Consider the following 15198-nt stretch of genomic DNA (forward strand, 5'->3'; position numbering starts at 1 on the left):
TTTCTGTAACTATGCAGCTTCTGGAGGGAGCCCAAGAGTCAAAGTGTGGAGTGTGGAGGAAGTGAAGCTGGATAGAAGGTCAGCGATAGTGGGAAAAAATGACAGATTGACAAAGGTGCCATGAAATAATGGACAAAGGTAATTTTGATGGTAGCAATAAGGGCTTAAAAAAAGGTGTTGATAGTGATGTAAAGGTCAGAAAGCAGAATGTGATAATAGGAAACACGGGTAGCATTGTGTGAAAGAACAACATGCAACAGGTAACAGGGGACCCTTTGGGGGATGGGGTGGGGGTGGGGTCGGTGGTGAGGAATAAAAAGTTAGAAAATGAGATAGAAGGGGGTAAAAAGCGGATTAAATTGTGGATAAACGAATAAAAATAAAACTAAGTGGATAAAATTTTTTTTAAAATTTAGGAAAAAAGGGGACTAAAAGGGGGTGCGAATAGAGGAGAGAGTTCCTGGTCTGAAGCTGTTGAACTCAAGATAAGTCCAGAAGGCTGTAAACTGCCTAATCGCAAGATGAGTTGCTGTTCCTCTGGTTTGCGTTGGGCTTCACTGAAAAATTGCAGCAGGCCAAGGAGGGACATGTGGGCATGAGAGCAGGATGGTGTGTTGAAATGACAGGTGACAGACATGTCTGGGTCATGCTTGCAGACAGACCAAAGGTGTTCCTCAAAGTGGTCACACAGTCTGGGTTTGATGTCCCCAATGTAGAGGAGGCCGCATTGGGAGCAGCGAATGCAGTCGACCAAATTGGAGGAGGTGCAAGTGAAGCCCTGCTTCACCTGAAAGGAGTATTCTGGCCATTCGATGGTGAGGAGGGAGGAGATAAAGGGGCAATTGTTGCACCTTCTTCGATTGCATGGGAAGGTGCCATGGGAAGGGGATGAGGTGTTGGGAGTGATAGAGGAGTGATCCAGATTGCCCCCGAGGGAAGGGTCCCTCTGGGATGCTGACGGTTTGGGGGGGAGGGGGGGAGGGGGAGGTGGTCGGGGAGGATGAGGGGAAGGTGGTGGCATCATGATTGAGTTGGTTGAAATGGCGGAGGATGATCCTTTGAATATGGAGTTTGGTGGGGTGGATTGTGAGGACAAGGGGGACCCTATCGTGGTTCTGCGAGGGAGGGGTAAGTGTGAGGACTAGAGGCGCGGGAGATGGGCGGGACATGGTTGAGGGCACTGCCAAACACAGTGGGTGGGAAACCTGGATTTAGGAAGAAGGAAGTCATGACAGAAGCGCCGTTTTGGAAAGTTGCCTCATCGGGACACATGCGAAGGTGCTGAAGGAACTGAGAGAATGGGATGGAGCCCTTACAGGAAGCGGGGTGTGAGGAGCTGTAGTCGAGGTAGCTGTGGGGGTCAGTGAGCTGGATTTGAATATTGGTGGATAGTCTATTACAAGAAATGGAGACAGAGATGTCAAGGTAGGGAAGGGAAGTGTTGGAGATGGACGATGTGAAGGTGATGGAGGGGTGGAAATTGGAAGCAAATTTGATATATTTTTCCAGGTCCGGACAGAGCATGAAGAGTCACCGAAGTGAGTTCACCAGAGTTTGCTGGAAGTTCATCAGCATTAATGTACCCATTCAATGCATTTACGTGCTGATTGCCATTACCTCAGTCCTAGAGGCTTTCTTAAGTTTAAACACAGCCTGAGAGTCCCACAGTTTGATTTTGATTTGGCCGGATCAGGGTGCGTTGTCCAAGAGGTTTTTCAAACTTCTTTGCGTTGGAGATGGTGACATTTATTGAAATCAGGAGCATGTTTAAGAGCCCGAGAAATCATTGCAGACAGTATATCACTGCAACGCACGTGATGAAAATGCACGCAAATGTTAAAGAAGGTTTGTCCATGTAACGGGAATCTGGATTGATCCTGATGCTGAAATCAGTCGGTTTCAATCGTGCCTGAAAGAACATAGAAACCGACGGAACTGGAGTCCCGCAGTTTAATTTGATTTTATCCACACTTTAACTGTATTGTGGTATTTACACTGAGACGAGTTTGAGCCTTTTCTCGTGTTTGAGCAATCCGGTTCAGAGGGAATTAACAATCAGGGATTTGAGCAGGAATGAAATAAATTACTCAGCAGAATGTGACTCAGGGACACAGTAGGACAGTAAATGTTGGAGTTGGAGTATCTTTGGACAGAAGCTGTCGGGGTGTCAGTTTCTCGTGACTGAATTGATACCCAAGTTCCGCCGGTAAATCAGCAGGAACTCGACCCAACTCATCCACACAGTCAAGCTGGTGAAACAAAATGACTGGCGGCCTGGCTCTTCCGCAGATCACTCGGCTCTCGGCCTCCTGCAATGTTCCTATGAAGCTCAGGTACGCTCGAAGAACAGCGCCTCATCTTTCAATTAGACACTTTCCAGCTTTCCAGTGAGATCATTGAGATCAACCATATCGCTCTGGAAAAGTGTCCCCAACCCACCCACCCATTCTCCCTCCCTCCCGCGCCCCATTTTGACTTCGCTTTTCCTGTTTACAGAGGTTATTTCGAGATTCCTTTTCCTCGTGTTTTTATTTTCGGATGGCAGTTGTTCATCAATCTGCCATTCACTCCTCCTCCAGAAACATCCTTTGTTTCTTTACTTGTTCCATTGATCTTACAGAGAGTTTTCAGGGGCACCACGGGCCTCATTTTGTGCTGTTGAAAATCAAAGAGCTTATGTTTCCCTCTCTCTGGCCATGCAGCATAAACTATTTTCTCATTTTTTTAACCGGCTTCCAAAATATCACAGGCTGTCGCTTTTGATTTTTTTTTTCTTTCCTTACACAGGCTTACAACTAATTACAAAACTAACTTTTCCCAGTTCTGGTGAAAGGTCATCGATGTGAGACATGGACCCAGTTTCACATTCTCTGTCACTACCTGAGCTGTGGTGTAACTCTTGCATTTTCTGACTTAACAATTGTGATGTGACAGGTTGGTTAAAAGGATTTGGGAGACAATGAAAGTTATCTTTGGTTCATGTAGCGTCACTGGCTGCCTCGTTGTTCCAGTCTTTAGTGGTATTATTCTCATTTAGGGGTGTTCTTTAAATTAGTTTGCTCGAGTTGTCAGGTTTAATTCCCGGACGAGCCCTCCTGAGATGTTGAAGATATTGGTGCACTCTTCAACCTCAGAGACTCGTCTTCACTCACTCTAAGTTGGACATTCCATCCCTGCCTGGATCCCTGTGTTAGGCGCAAGTTCAATGTCGTTCATTTTATAAAAACAGTAAAATTCACTCTAATTATAAAACAGGAGTTTTAAAAGTACCGCAGCTGAAAATATAGCTATAAAAGCGGGAGAATCCGATCATGTCAGTGATTATCTGTGAAGTGTGATCCTGACGTGAGTGCCCGAGTCTAGAATGACGGGGATCCATGGAGACAGAGAGTGTCTGAGCCCAGAGTTCCGGGTATCTGTGGAGGGACAGGAGAAGGTCATTCAGTCCCTCCTTCCTGTTCCAACACTCAGTTAGACAATGGCTGATCTGCGTCTTAGCTCCATCCAGCTGCCTTGATTCCATATCCTATTATAATGTTGCCTCGCAAAAACCTATTACTCACGGATTTGGAATTATTCATTGAGGCAGCATTTACTGCTTATTAGGGAAGACAGTTTCACACCTCTATCTTAGCGTGAAACAATATTTTTAAAGTCTCTCCTGAATGCCCCGGCTTTGTTGACATTCTGAAATAAAAACAAAGAAGCTGTTGAAAATAACTCGGCAGCTCCGGCAGCATCTGCGGCGAGTGAAACAGAGCCTCCCGGAACTGGCGAAGAAGTCACATTGGAATCGAAACGTTCGCCCTGTTCCAGGTCTGGCAGCATCAGTGGAGAGAGGGACAGAGTTAATGTTTGATTCTTCGCGAGAGATACTGTCAGACCTGATTCCAGAGAGCGGGGCCGGGAAATTATTCTGAATAAAACCAAAAAACTACTGCGGATGCTGGAAATCCAAAACAAGAACAGAATTACCTGGAAAAACTCAGCAGGTCTGGCAGCATCGGTGGAGAAGAAAAGAGTCGACGTTTCAAATCCTCATGACACTTCAATAGAACTGAGTAAAGTTAGGAGAGGGGTGAAATATAAGCTGGTTTAAGGTGGGGGATCGGGGGAGAGAAGTTGGGCGGGGAGTGGTAGTAGGGACAAGCAAGCAGTGATAGGAGCAGATAATCAAAAGATGTCACAGACAAAGGAACAAAGACGTGTTAAAGGTGGTGCTATTATCTAAGAGAATGTGCTAATTAAGAATGGATGGCAGGACACTCAAGGTACAGCTCTAGTGGGGGTGGGGTGGAAAGACTGACAGGGCATTACAGGTATATATTTAAAAATAATGGAAATAGGTGGGAAAAGAACAATCCGTATACATTATTGGAAAAAACAGAAGGGAGCGGGAAGAAACGGAAAGGGGGTGGGGATGGGGGAGGGAGTTCAAGATCTAAAGTTGTTGAATTCAATATTCAGTCCAGAAGGCTGTAAAGTGCCTCGTCGGAAGATGAGGTGCTGTTCCTCCAGTTTGCGTTGGGCTTCACTGGAACAATGCAGCAAGCCAAGGACAGACATGTGGGCAAGAGAACAGGGTGGAGTATTAAAATGGCAAGCGACAGGGAGGTTTGGGTCTTTCTTGCGGACAGACCGCAGGTGTTCTGCAAAGCGGTCGCCCAGTTTACGTTTGGTCTCTCCAATGTAGAGGAGACCGCAATGGAAGCAACGAATGCAGTAGACTAAGTTAGGGGAAATGCAAGTGAAATGCTGCTTCACTTGAAAGGAGTGTTTGAACCCTTGGACGGTGAGGAGAGAGGAAGTGAAGGGGCATGTGTTGCAACTTATGCGTGGGCATGGGGAGGTGCCATAGGTGGGGGTTGAGGAGTAGGGGCTGATGGAGGAGTGGACCAGGGTGTCCCGGAGGGAACGAACCCTACGGAATGCCACCAGTGGGGGGTGAAGGGAAGATGTGTTTGGTGGTGGCATCATGCTGGAGTTGGCGGAAATGGCGGAGAATGATCCTTTGAATACAGAGGCTGGTGGGGTGATAAGTGAGGACAAGGGGGACCCTATCATGTTTTTGGGAGGGAGGAGAAAGTGTGAGGGCGGATGCGCGGGAGATGGGCTGGACACGGTTGAGGGCCCTGTCAATGACCGTGGGTGGAAAACCTCGGTTAAGGAAGAAGGAGGACATGTCAGAGGAACTGTTTCTGAAGGAAGCATCATCAGAACAGATGCGACGGAGGCGAAGGAACTGAGAGAATGGGATGGAGTCCTCACAGGAAGCTGGGTGTGGGGAGCTGTAGTCGAGATAGCTGTGGGAGTCGGTAGGCTTGTAATGGATATTGGTGGACAGTCTATCAACAGAAATTGAGACAGAGAGGTCAAGGAAGGGAAGAGAAGTGTCAGAGATGGACCATGTGAAAATGATGGAGGGGTGGAGATTGGAAGGAAAATTAATCAATTTTTCCAGGTCCCGACGAGAGCATGAAGCAGCACCGAAGTAATCATCGATGTACCGGAGAAAGAGTTGTGGGAGGGGGCCGGAGTAGGACTGGAACAAGGAATGTTCCACACACCCCATAAAGAAACTGGCATAGCTGGGGCCCATGCGGGTACCCATAGCCATACCTTTTATTTGGAGGAAGTGAGAGGAGTTAAAGGAGAAATTGTTCAGTGTGAGAACAAGTTCAGCCAGACGGAGGAGGGTAGTGATGGATGGGGATTGTTCGGGCCTCTGTTTAAGGAAGAAGCTAAGGGCCCTCAGACCATTCTGGTGGGGGATGGAGGTGTAGAGGGATTTGACGTCCATGGTGAAGAGGAAGCGTTTGGGGCCAGGGAACTTGAAATTGTTGATGTGACGTAAGGTGTCAGAGGAATCACGGATGTAGGTGGGAAGGGACTGGACAAAGGGAGAGAGAAGGGAGTCAAGATAATGAGAAATGAGTTCCGTGGGGCAGGAACAGGCTGACACAATCGGTCTGCCGGGACAGTTCTGTTTGTAGATTTTGGGTAGGAGGTAGAAGCGGGCCGTCCGTGGTTCGGCGATTATCAGGTTGGAAGCTGTGGGAGGAAGATCTCCAGAGGAGATGAGGTCAGTGACAGTCCTAGAAACAATGTCTTGATGTTCAGTGGTCGGGTCATTGTCCAGGGAGAGGTAGGAGGAAGTGTCTGTGAATTGACGCTCAGCCTACGTGAGGTAGAGGTCAGTGCGCCAGACAACAACAGCACCACCCTTGTCAGCGGGTTTTATGACAATGTTGGGGTTGGACCTGAGAGAATGGAGTGCTGTAAGTTCAGAGAGACAGGTTAGAATTGGTGAGAGGAGCAGAGAAATTGAGACGACTAATGTCACGCCGACAGTTCTCAATGAAAAGATCAAGAGAAGGTAAGAATCCAGAGGGAGGGGCCCAGGTGGAGGGAGAATCCTGGAGGTGGGTGAAAGGATCCGTTGAACGGGGGGAGGACTCCTGCCCAAAGAAGTGAGCACGGGGACGAAGGCGGCGGTAGAAGAGTTCAGCATCATGCCAAGCCCAAAATTCATTGAGATGAGGGTGTAAGGGTATGAAACTAAGTCCTTTGCTGAGCACTGAACGTTCAGCGTCAGAGAGGGGAAGGTCAGGGGGTATAGTGAATACACGGCCGGGGCTGGGATTGGAAGATGGGGTGGGGACGGAGGGACAGGCAGGGGTGGAGGGTCCGAGATGGGTGTTGGTGTCGATGAACATGGTGAGAGTTATTGCAAAACAGTTTATCAATCAGTAACAAAATGTCAAAGATATAGTGTGTTTCGCGGTACTATAAATGCTGACTGTGATGTAAAGAAGTGTGCGATGGTGGTATAGTGGTGAGCATAGCTCCATTCCAAGCAGTTAACCCGGGTTCGATTCCCGGCCATCGCAGCAGCGGTGTATTTTTTAGCCTTACCCGTGGTCAGACCACAATTCCGGACGCGTGGAGGTAATCTCTGTGGTTTCCAAAATGAGATAAAGAACAACAGAAAGTGTGGGGAGATTTCCAACAAGGAAATAAAGGACTAACAAAATAAAATACTTCAAACGTTTTCGTTATCACGTTTTTCGAACGTAAAATTCGGGCCTTGGTTGGAAAGACGCCTCACCTCCTCCCTCTCGCCTAATTCCGATATGTGGATGATACGTTTGCTATATTTATATCCGCAGTTGCATGTAACAATTTCCTTACATGTCTTTATGGGCTCCATCCTGCGCTCAAATTCACCTATGAAATGGAGCAGTCAAAATAACTCCCCTCCCTTGACACACTAGTTGAGGAATCTTCCAGAGGATTCTCTAGCAGGTTTACCGCAAGCCGACCTTCACTGGTCAATATACGCGTTGGGATTCTTATAGTTCCACGCTCTGTAAGATTGGTCTTATCGGCAACGTTGTAAATAGGACCCGAGCCATTTGTTCACCGTGCAAGCTTGATGCTGAAACCGGGCTCATCAAAGGCATCCTGCAGGGTAATGGCTACCCTGATCAGATCATTTCGCGCTCTGTATCACACAAGCTCATGACCGGGCCTAAGACCGTCACTTTCCACCCTGAAGTATATTCTCGATCAGTATAAATTGTTGTCTTCCCCTTATATTGGTTTTCTTGGGAGTGTCCTGTTGAGTACAGAAGGAAAAGCTTTGACATGTCTCTTTTTTCAGCCATTTTCAAATACATTGGCGCTTATTTTCAATTTGAAAACCCGTTTCCGCTCTGCCAGTTTGGTTCAGTCAATCTCCGGCCCATTTTCTCATTGATCTTTGAAAGTTGATGAAATAGGCTGCACTCTGATTGGTTCCAAAAGCCACCCAACGAGATTCCGAACACATTGACCATTCAGAAGTGGCCGACTGCATTCCCCAGAAGATCGGGGAAGGGTGAGTGCGGGAGGAATTCTTCATTCGTGGTGTAAGTGTGTGTAAGATTGTAGAAAGACCGGCGGTAGAGCCCAGGACAAAGCCAAAGTCAAGTCTCGCTCCTCCCGGGCTGGACTGCAGCTCCCCGCGGGACGTGTTCACAGGCTCCTGAGAAAGAGCAGCTATGCTGAGCGTGTGGCTGCTGGAGCGCTCCGCTCTTCCGATTGTAACATTCCCGGCCGCTTTCAGGGGACAGGATCAGAAATCAGCCGTTTCTCTCTGTCCCAATGAAGCCTGTGTGAAGGAGTCGGTTGGTAACCTATAGTATTGCGTTTCCAGTGAGCTGAGATTGGCTCTGTTTTAAATCGCTGCTTTGTTACAGCCGGTTACAGATAACAGATTGACACATTTAATCTGTTCCTAAAATAGCGCCAGGATTCTGTGACGCAAAATGCAATATTACAGCTCCTAAAGTGTGAGATTAAAATTGCCAGGAAATTAAGCCGTTTGGCTATTACCTATTTTTCCCTCAAATTGGCGGGCTTTTCGAGTTTGAAAATATAAGCCAATCGGCACTTCCAATTCCTGCTACCTGGCTCTCCGATTGGTTGAAGATTTAGATTGAGAATGGACTGACCAATCAGAGCTAGAGCCTGGCTAAAGCCTCTCAAACCATTCACAATGATTATTTATAGAGGTCAAACTGATGGAATCTGTATCTTCCACCCCACCTGCACCTGAGTCCTAAAATAAACTTTTTTCCAACAGGCAAATAATCGAAGGAACCAGAATAAATATGGTGTTTCCTCCAGCCAAGCTAGAATGAAGATTCCCGCCAGCTCCTCCCAAACAGTCCGTACATTATCACTGACAGAGCGCAGAGACACAGACAGGACATCAATTTCACAGTCTCAGACAGCAGAAATAGTTCCAGAGTCACACTTTCCATCCATCAATCAAACAGCGCAGGAGAGATAGACGTTGTTCCAATGTTATCTCGACTCAGTACCACAGACGGGTAATCCACATTCTCACCCACGATACAATTTGCACCAGGCCAATCCCACAATATTACAGCCTTAGCTACAAACTAAATGTCAAATAAAACTGATGCATGTTTCCAATTTCAAGTTTACAGTCTTAACCTTAATAATGTACACTGAGATTCATGTTATGCAACGGTCCAATATTTGCACACATCATTAGTTTATAAATTGCATTATTAATTCCCACATTGTGTTCTGACACATACATTAGATGCAAATCCAAACCTTAAGTGCATTATCAGTTTGAGATATTATGAAAGTGAGTATAACCTGAGATCCAAACTCAGATTCTAGTTAAAACTCACCCTGATTAAGAAACTGAGATACAATATTAATTTGATGAGTATGAATTGAGCTATAAACTTCATGCTAATTCTCAATCCTCACACAGTGTCAAATTAAAGATACTTTACCAATTCAGGACTGAGCTCCATTTTGCATTTGTGTGGAAATTCTGACTCAGAATCAGACACAATGCCACATATCAAATCGTTTCGTACAAGCTGGAGTTACACTTGCGGACCACTCCAGGATCAGATTAAAGGATACATTATCTTTCACAATTGTATGCACAGTGACAGATATTTAATACCATTGTTTGCTTTAAAGCTACCATATCAGTGGCCTTTTTCTCTGCTGGAAATGTATGTGGAATGAATACAAAAATAAAATTAGTCCCAGAGACTGAAGGTTATATAATGAATCCCACACTCACACAGAGAATAATTCTCAGGCACATTTTCAGTGCCAGATGCTGAAAGATACAGGCTGTTCACTGCACGCACTCACAATAGCTGAATCTGAGTGATACTAAAGAAATATGACACACCAATTGTACCACTGAGAGATTTAGAAAGAGTCCAAGCATCACATAGAGTAACAGATGCTGACAGATACAAATGGGAGACCACACACTAGCACACACACTATAAACTCCACTTTCACATACAATACCAATGATTGAAAAACACCAATTGAACCTCACTATTTTTTATACCAAAGTTTGACAGACCTGATTCAGAATGAATCTCATGCTCACAAACAGATCCAAGTGATGAAAGAAACATATGATTCCCTCACTTCTTTTACAATATCACAGATACAGAGTGCCATTGACAGATCTGTATTGAATCTTATACTCACACACGTTACGAGAGTCTGACATGTATGTAACGGATAGAGAATGGATACTACACTCAAAATCCTGACTTGGAAATATATTGCTGTTCCTTCACTCACTGGGTCAAAATCCTGGAACTCCCTTCCGAATAGTACTGGGGATGTACCTACACCACATGCACTGCAGTGGCTCAAGAAGGTAGCTCACCACCAGCTTCTCAAGAGCAACTAAGGATGGACAATAACTGCTGGCCTAGCCAGCGAAGCCAACATCCCACGTATGAATAAAAAAAGGGCACCAAAGACTTCAGATTCAGAATGACTTCGACGTTCACATGCAGAAGTACTGATTGATAGAGTTAAACACACACACATCATTAAAAGATTCAGAATGAGTCCCAAACTCATTTGCATTTCCAGAAAGTGATTGAGTACATAATACTTGCACACCTGCAGTTCTACGGGAAGGCTCAAAAAGTGTCCTCATACAATACCAGAAAATACAATATGCAGTCTGAATATGACACAGGTATATTGTACCAGAGAATGAGAGACACAGAAAGACTCCAACACTCACTTTCAGCACCAGAAGCTGACTGATGGAGCAAAATCCTTCCACATACAGTTCCACTATCAGTTTCAGAATGTAAACCACCTCTCTCAGTATCAGAAAATACTGATACAGATAGGAATGGAATATAACACAAATATACTGTCCAAGAGAGTGACTGTTACAGAATAAATCCAAACATATTGGCAGATCCACTGACAATGTCTCCACACTCACATACAGTAACCAGGACTGACAGCTTCAGAATGTCTCTCAGTTTCACACAGTACCAGTGAGTGACATAGATATTGAATCCCACATTTACAAAATGGGCCAGAAAAGGCCAGTGAAGAATGTATCTCACTCTCAAATACAAAACTACAACCTGACGGTTTCAGCACAACATTATAACTTCTGCTTGGTATAACAAAATATTATGAAATGTCATCTTCACCGTTAGTAATTACAAATACCTCCCTTCGCCGTCCAATAAAATATGAACGGTTCTTCTCCGTCCTGTCGCTCTCTGAGTGTGCTGACATCTACTGGCCAGAGCTGAGAAGTGCACAAGAGCGGAACTTTTTTAAAAATTCAATGGATACGAGATTCGCTGGCTCGGCCATCATATTTGTACAACCGGGAACACGTTTGTACTGCAGGGAAGCATTTTACACAACAACAAAGAACATTTCTCAACACCAGAGAGCACAATTCCACAGCAGGAAATATATTCTAAACATGTGAAACACTTTAAAACTATAATGGAACAGTAGACATTAAAGACCAAGCAGCAGAGTGGCGCAGCGGAAGCGTGCAGGGTCCATAACCCAGAGGTCGATGGATTGAAACCATCTTCTGCTATTAACATTCTCATTAATGCCAAAAGGGAGCATTTTCTGTTGCCCACAAGCATGTCCGTTATTTGCATGAGCTTAATGCAAAAATTCAATCTTGAACATGATGTTTAGTCACAGACGGACACAAGCTGTAAATGCTGTGAACACATCCGAGCCAATTCCCTCAGCCCATTGACCCCAAAGAATTGGCACAGACGCAAATGGCCGGTGTGGCCACCTACTATTCACTATCATATTGTTAAGTCATTCGAAATTCCAGTGAGTCTCGATCCAACCTGATCAACTCTACTTCATTAGAAAACCCCCTCAGTCGAGGGGATACCCCAGTCACCTTTGTCGGGAACTGCCTTCAATGCAAGTTATGTCCATCCTTCAGTAATCAGGCCAAATCAACACGAATTATTCTAGGTGTGGTCTCGCCAATGCCCTGTACAGTTGCAAAAAGGCTTCTCCGCTTTTCTATTCCAGTCCCCTTGCAATTAAGACCAACATTTCGCATGCGCTCCTAAGTATTTGACGCACCTAAATAATAACTTTTTATCAATGATTCTTATACAGAGGCACCCATATCCATCTGTACTGCAGCATTCTGCAATGTCATCTAAACATTTTTTGTAATTCTTGTACAAGGATGCCTCTGTACCACAGGATTATGCAGTCTCTCTCCATCTAAGTAAAATTCCTCTCTCCTATGCTTCTTGCAGAAGAGACATTTCTGACATTTTACTACATTGTACTTGCATTTTATCCCCACTCACTTGAACATCTACATATCTATGCAGACTCTTTCTCCGCCCTCCGGTCCCACTCAGCTCTCACTCTCAGCTCCTCTGGCATATTCCCAAGATTCTGACTGTTTAGGAAATTCTCGGATCTTTCTTTAGTTCAAGATGGATGACCTCACACTTCCCAGTGTTGACCACCACCGACCACAGTTTTATTCACTCACTGAATCTGTCAATGACCCTTTGAAACTTGCTACTCCCACATACACTACTAACCATGTCACCTAACCTAGTGTTATCAGCAAACTTGAATATAGGCTGGAAGTTATTAAAATGTACAATAAAACAGAAAATGCTGTAAAAACTCAGCAGCCCTGGCAGCATCTGTGCAGAGAGAAACAGAGTTAACGTTTGAGTCCATATGACTCTTCTTCAGAGCTCGCCACAACTTTACCCTTTATGTCCCTTATTCAATTTTGTATCCATGCTGTCGCTGCCCCTTTAATCCCAGCTGCTGGAATTTTACCAAGTTCATTATGTGGGACTTGTTCAAATCCCTTTGGAAGTCCAGACACACTTCATCATGCTCACGTCCCTGGTCAATGTTCTCTGACACGTCATCAAAGAGCTGTATTAAGTATTTCAGTGCTGATTTTCTGTTAACCAATCTGTGCTGGTTATCATTTATCAACTCATGTTCTACCGAGCGACAATGAATTTTGTTCTGGATTATTGTCTTTAAACATTTCCCCACCACCAGCATGAGACTAACTGCTCTGTAGTTACTGGATTTATCCCTCTCCATTTTAAACACGGATGTAACATGAACAATCTGCAGTTGTTTGGCTTCACTCCCATCTCCAAGGAGGATTGAAAGATTGTGGCTCGAGTCTCCGCTATTTCCACCCTTCATTCCCTCAGTAATCCAAGATGTATCCGATGTTGATTGAGCAGCTTTTCTACTGTGAGCGGTGCCAGCCTTGTGATAGCTTCCACTTCATCTATTTTCACCCTATCCAATTTCCCCAATAAATGACATTAGCAGCATCCGCTTGTTTTGTGATGACAGGTTTAGTGCAAAGTTTACGAGGCAAATACCAGGGATGGGCCGGTTGTCTTATGAAGTGAGATTGAACAGGTTAGGCTTGTATCACATGGAGTTCAGGAGAGTAAGAGGCAACTAGATTCAAACCTTTACGATCCTGAGGGTCTTGACAGGGTGGAGGTGGAGAGCACGTTTCCTGTTGTAGCAGAATCTGGAACTAGGGGTCACTGTTTACAAATAAGGGGTCGCTCATTTCAGACAGAGTTAAGAATTTCTTTTCTATCTGTGGGTCGAGCGTCTTTGGAGCTCTCTTCCTCAAAAGCTCGTGGAAGCAGAGTCTTTGAATATTTTAAACGCAGAGTTAGATAGATTCTTGAATAACAAGGGGGGAGTGAAAGGTTATTGGGGGTAGGAAGTAATGTGAGGCTGAGGTTACAATCAGATCAGGCAGGGTCTTAATGAATGGTGGAGAAGGCTCGAGGGGCTGAGTGGCCTACTCCTGCTGCTAATTAGTTTGTTTGTATGTTCTCATTTAGTACATCAGCCATGCCCTCTCCCCAGACAGGATCTCCAAATCAGCCCCACTTAAAGTGACTGCCCTTATGCTGGTAAAAAATCTTCAGTGTTTTCGGTTGTTAACTGCAAATCTTTTCTCAAACGCTCTCCCTTCTGATCTAATTTCCTTTTTCCATTTCTCCTCTGCACTTTCTGTATTCTGCTTGGTTCGCTAATGTATTATGAATCTGACTATTATCATCAGACTTATTTGGAGTTCCCACAGAGCACAGGATGTGTAGGCAACAGCTCTCAGCTGTCCCAACATTTCACTGAAATGAGTTGTCTATTTAAGTAAAGTTTTCGTTATTTAGAGAGTTCCACTCCTTCCCTCTTGTACTTTTGCTGCAGTATCTCGGTTAAAATTACACAGCAGCTCCTTCCCCCTTTGCACTTAACCCTCACTTGCAAATAATTGAATTTTTTAAGTCTTCACTCTGAAATTTACTCTCTCTGTGTTTGAGCTCACAGGTCACTTGAGTTCTTGTTTGTAATATTATTGCTCCACGTAATTTACCTGAAAGTAAGATTTGATTTTGAATATCAATTCATTTGCACTGTAATTCCAGTTTATTTCAATTCAATATATCAACAAACTAGAAGTTTGCTCCTAGTTTCTATGTTTGCAAGGGAAAATCTAGAGGTGACTTATTTGTTCTGCAATAACGTGCCTGCTCAACTCAGGTCAATAAATCCTGTTCTAAACAGAACGCTTTATCCAGACAATGCATCCACTTGATCAGCTGATGGTGCACGGAGCACTCAGCTTTTCCTCACTGAACTTCACAAGAGTTGATTCAGTTTTGATGTTGACTTGTTCGCTGGTGTCGATTTACTCAGACTCTTCACCTGATTTCTGTGCTGTCCAATGAAGCTTCCTCAGCAGAGTTCTCATAATAACTTGACTTATCCTCACAGGATTTCAAACTTAATGGTTTTTGAACTATTTTATCAAATGATTTCGTTTTGTAAACGTCACAATCGCTCTCATGATCAGGCAGAAAGTTTAACTGCTGTGATTTCAAGCAGCCGACAGCATTATTTGAGATGTCATTGAGACAGGATTTTGAGTTTGAATCCAGTCACAAAATCTTCCAATGAAGCTCAAGGTTCGCTGGAGGAACAGCGGCTCATCCTTCAATGAGGAACTTTACAGCCTTCCAGTGTGAACATTCAGCTCAACAATATCGCTCTGTAAAAACTGCCAACATTCTGGTGTCCTTCTGTTCCAGATGTGGGTTTGAGCCTCGGTTTCACTGAGATGTTCTGAATTGATCTTGTTCTTGACGTCACAAAGCGCTTTATTATTCAACACGTCTGTCCATTACAGGGGCTGATGGAAGATCCAATCAGTGAGGTGCGCATTCACCCTTTTAAAACATTATTTCAGGGGCTGTGAGCGTCGCTCGCAAGGCCAGTCTTTGTTACACATCCCAAAATGTC

The 15198-nt window shown here is 44.7% G+C and overlaps 2 protein-coding genes across 2 annotated transcripts in view; one reads left to right on the forward strand and one right to left on the reverse strand.

The window, feature by feature from the left end:
• The window catches only part of LOC144670280 (histone H2B 1.1-like), a 495251-nt gene that overhangs the window by 240068 nt on the left and 239985 nt on the right, over positions 1 to 15198 (reverse strand). The window lies entirely within an intron of this gene.
• LOC144670308 (histone H2B-like) overlaps positions 1 to 15198 on the forward strand; it is a 518579-nt gene that overhangs the window by 71484 nt on the left and 431897 nt on the right. The gene's annotated exons all lie outside the window — the stretch shown is intronic.

The sequence above is a fragment of the Cetorhinus maximus genome, chromosome 31, assembly GCF_964194155.1.
Source record: "Cetorhinus maximus chromosome 31, sCetMax3.hap1.1, whole genome shotgun sequence".
Classification (NCBI taxonomy): Eukaryota; Metazoa; Chordata; class Chondrichthyes; order Lamniformes; family Cetorhinidae; genus Cetorhinus; species Cetorhinus maximus.